Here is a 3741-nt window from a genome sequence, read left to right as displayed (position 1 = left end):
CGGGTTCCCTCTCTTCCCAGGGTTAAACTTTGGAGGCCTTGTTTTCAGGAATCTGCGAATATCGTTACAGGCCCACCATCCTGGCTCTTTCAGGAGCCATTTGCTGGAGGATGAAGGTCTCTGCATCCGAACGTCAGGCAGGACATCAGGCCAGCGCTGCCACTGACGCCTCAGTTATCGGCGGCTTCCTTAACACGAGCCCACCCACGATTCGCAAAGCAGGTGGGGTTTGTGTGGAGCGAGAGAGGAGCAGGATGGGTGGCATGTCAGTCTGGGGCCCCCTGGCAGGGTGCTGCTGCCCGGGCTAGGGGCACGGCATGGCACCACAGGCACCTGGAGCGAGGGGAGGGGAGGAGGCCACCGCTGTGGCCAGATGGTCTGGGCCCACCCATTGTGCCAACTCCCACAGCCCACGCCACCTGCCCAGGCCCAAGGCACCAGTTCCTATCAGTAAGCCCTTCTGAAGGTTCCAGGCCCAGCCTCCAGTTTGGGTCCAGTGCTCCCACTTGAGGCCTCTGTCTAGTATCCCCCAAGCTGGATAACGCCCAGCCCTTGCCAGGCTGCAGCCCCTGCAGTCTCCCTGCTCGCTGCCCTGCTCTGGGCTCCCTGGCAGTCCCCTGCTGCCCCCGGATGGACTTCTGCCACCTCTCCCTCTCCTTCTCCGCTGCCCAAGCCCTCCCTCCCCTCTGCTCGTCCCTCTTCTCGGCCCGTCAAGGAGTAGCACCGGGGGCCCAGGGTGCCCAGCCCCTCGGGACAGGTGGGGAGACTGAGGCCCACTGGAGGGCAGTCAGGGCCCCCGTCACCTGCATTGCCTCTGCTCTCTCTGTCCTTCCTGCTGTCACTTAGCAGACCCTGTGGCCAGACTGAGGGGAGGCCACAGGGGCCCATTTCCCCTCAGGCCTCTCTAATGCCAGTGTCTGGGGAGGTGGCAGGGGGTGTGCTTCTCAGCACTGGGGCTGAGCAGGAAGAGGACGGGGGGGATACTGGGCAGGTGACCCCAAGGCCCGTTGCAGCCAGCTGGAGTCCTGGTGCACTGGTGGAGACCTTCAGTCTGTGCAGCCCCGAGGGAGGTGCTGGGTCAGGAGTGGAGACAGCACCTATGTACCCTTTGTGTGTCCCACATGCCGGGCCCTGGTGCCCATGGCAGGGATGGGATGGGAGGCCCTGGGGGAGGCCACACAGTGCACCCCAGTTTAAGGGGGAGGGGGATGGTTGGGGAAGGCTTCAAGGAATTGGGGCTTAAACTGTCCCTTGAAGGGACAGACAGGGGTGAGGGGGCCAGTGGGCCTGAGTCTCTGTGTCATGTGACCTGGCCTCGTGTGGGCCTTACATGTCCCTCTTGGGGCCTGGCTGTGGGGAGGGGTCCAGGTGATGCCCTCCCACCAGTAAGCACTAGGGAGGGGCTGGAGCCAGGTGACAGTGAGGACAGAGCAGGCCGCTCCTCGCCAGGGACACAGCCAGACACAACTCAAGAGGCCCAGGCTAAGGTTGGGAGAGCACCCTCTCCCTGGCCTTCCTACTCAGCCTAGCGCCTCCTGACAGCCACACCCCTGCCAAGCCCCTGCCATCTTTGCAACTTTTCTCTCCCCACTCCCCGGGCATAGGCCCTGTCACTGCCCCAGGTGGGAAGAGGCCACATCTCCCACCAGAGAGGCTCCACAGCGGGGCGGTGCCGTGAGGCCGACTGACAGGGCATCCAGACGCCAAGACGGGGCTGCAGGGAAGCGCGAGGGCTGCCCAGGGTCCCTGCACGTCAAGGCCATCCCCTCTGTCTCTCTCTCTCTGGGTGGAAGCCTCCTCTAATTTTTTGAGGGATGGGGGTGAAACCCTTCCCCAGAAATCTCATCTCAGAGAGTCTTATCAGCACGTGGGGACTGGCCTGGGTGTCCCCACCCTGAGGGCAAGCCTGGGGACATTTGCCAGCCCCCTGGGACCTGAACTCCAGGTCGAGGGGCCCTGTGCACACAGGAACACCGTGTCTGGGAGTGTCTGTGTGCGTGTGTCCCCACCTCCCCACAGTTTGTAAAGTGCTTCCTTTTGGAAAAGCCAGCCCTGTTCTCTCCTTCCACCTACCCCATGTTTCAGGCCTGGCCCCCCTGAGCCCCCCTGAAGGTGCAGATCTTCTCTCCAGAAAATTGCTCACCCGGTGTCTGGCCCCCGCCTAGGGCCTGGAGACACGAGTTCCAGCGCTGTGTCTGCCTTGCACTTGCCTGTGGCCTCACGCCTCAGTTTTCCCATCTAGGAATTGGGGACCTCTGACTCTACTTCATAGTCCTCCTGACAGTCTGGAATTGGGTGACCTTGCCTGGCCCTCCCCTGCTCACTCCTGGGGGCACCTGGAAGGGAGAGGGGGTGGGGCCTTGATCAGGACAGCATCTCTGAGGCACATGTGGGCAGGGCCGCAGCAGAATGGTGACCCTGGATAACAGTCTTGTGCCCCTGCTCAGTCCCCCTGGCTCAGCCCCAGCAGGAGAGTGAGGGCCGTGGCCCCTACCCTGTGCCAGGAGAGAGTGAAATCCTGGAGGGGCTGCAACCGTCCCCTCCACCTTGCTGCCCAGGCTGGTGAGTGGCCCAAGGGCTCCAGGGGGTTGGGGCCAGGACCCTTCTGGAAGCACAACATGGCTCCAAGAAGCCCTCCCTCTCCCTCTCAACAGAAGACCTAGCTGCTGCCAGGGACTCTGAGGCAAGGACAGCATCAGATCCAAAAGTGGGGGACGCCTTCTTGCAGGATCCCCGAGTACAAATGGGCTGGAAGGCACGCAGTGACCTGGAGGGATGGGCGCCAACACCCGTAGCCCACCCGGTCTCCCCCGGGGCAGCAGATCGCTGGCTCTCCACGTCAGCGTGTGAGCCATGCAGGAGGGCATTCCCATTTTACTGACAGGAAAACTGAGACCCACGGGTGCAGCATGACTTGCCCAAAGTCACACAGCCAGTGAGCAGGAAGACTGGCCCTGGAACCCAGAGCCCTGGCTCTTGGACCAGTCCCTTTCCCTTTCTCACTGGTGTTACTCCCGTGGGGACATGGGAGGGTGCAGAGGTGCCCTGAGGGCTCATGGGAGGGGAAGGAAGGGGCCGGCACCCCGCCTCTTCCTGACCAGGCCCAGTGTCCAGGACCCCTGGATGCCACAGCCAGGCAGGAGAGGGGGCTGCATGGACACGGGGCCTCCCTCCACCTCCCACTCCCAACCCGTCAGCCTCCAAGCCCACCTCTTGCCATTGCCCACACTGTCCCCTCTGCCAGGGATACTCTTTTTTCCACCCTTCCTGGAAGGAGGCCACCTCCCATGTGAAGGCTCCTGGCGGCCCCCAGGTTCTGTCTCACTAGGTGTGGTGTTCGCCCCATTCCCGTGTGGTTGTGAGCTCCCTGGGAGCAGGGACTGTGATGCCCCAGTGTGTGCCCCACGTAGCACCCAGCACTCGGGGGACGTGCGATTGCAAGGGAGTAAGTGGCTGGTGCAGGTGGTGACTGCCTGGGGCTGCGGGGTGTCCCGAGGTGTTAGTGGAGTGTGAGGCTGCAGGCTGAGGAGGCCCCCCCACCCCCGCCATGCGGTGGGCTCGGCCTCACCCCAAACTCCCCTGGGTTTCCACAGCGGCTGGACACCCTGGAGGTCACCGTGGTGCTGACAGGGTGGAGGCTGCCCCTCCCACATTCGAAGGGGAAGGATGAAGCCCAGGGACGTCCCCTGGGCCCAGCCTAGCTGTGGCCAGGCAGCAGGCCACACGCGCAGAGCCACGGAG

The sequence above is a fragment of the Lemur catta genome, chromosome 1 (genome assembly GCF_020740605.2).
Source record: "Lemur catta isolate mLemCat1 chromosome 1, mLemCat1.pri, whole genome shotgun sequence".
Taxonomy (NCBI): domain Eukaryota; kingdom Metazoa; phylum Chordata; class Mammalia; order Primates; family Lemuridae; genus Lemur; species Lemur catta.
This window is presented reverse-complemented; position numbering follows the sequence as displayed.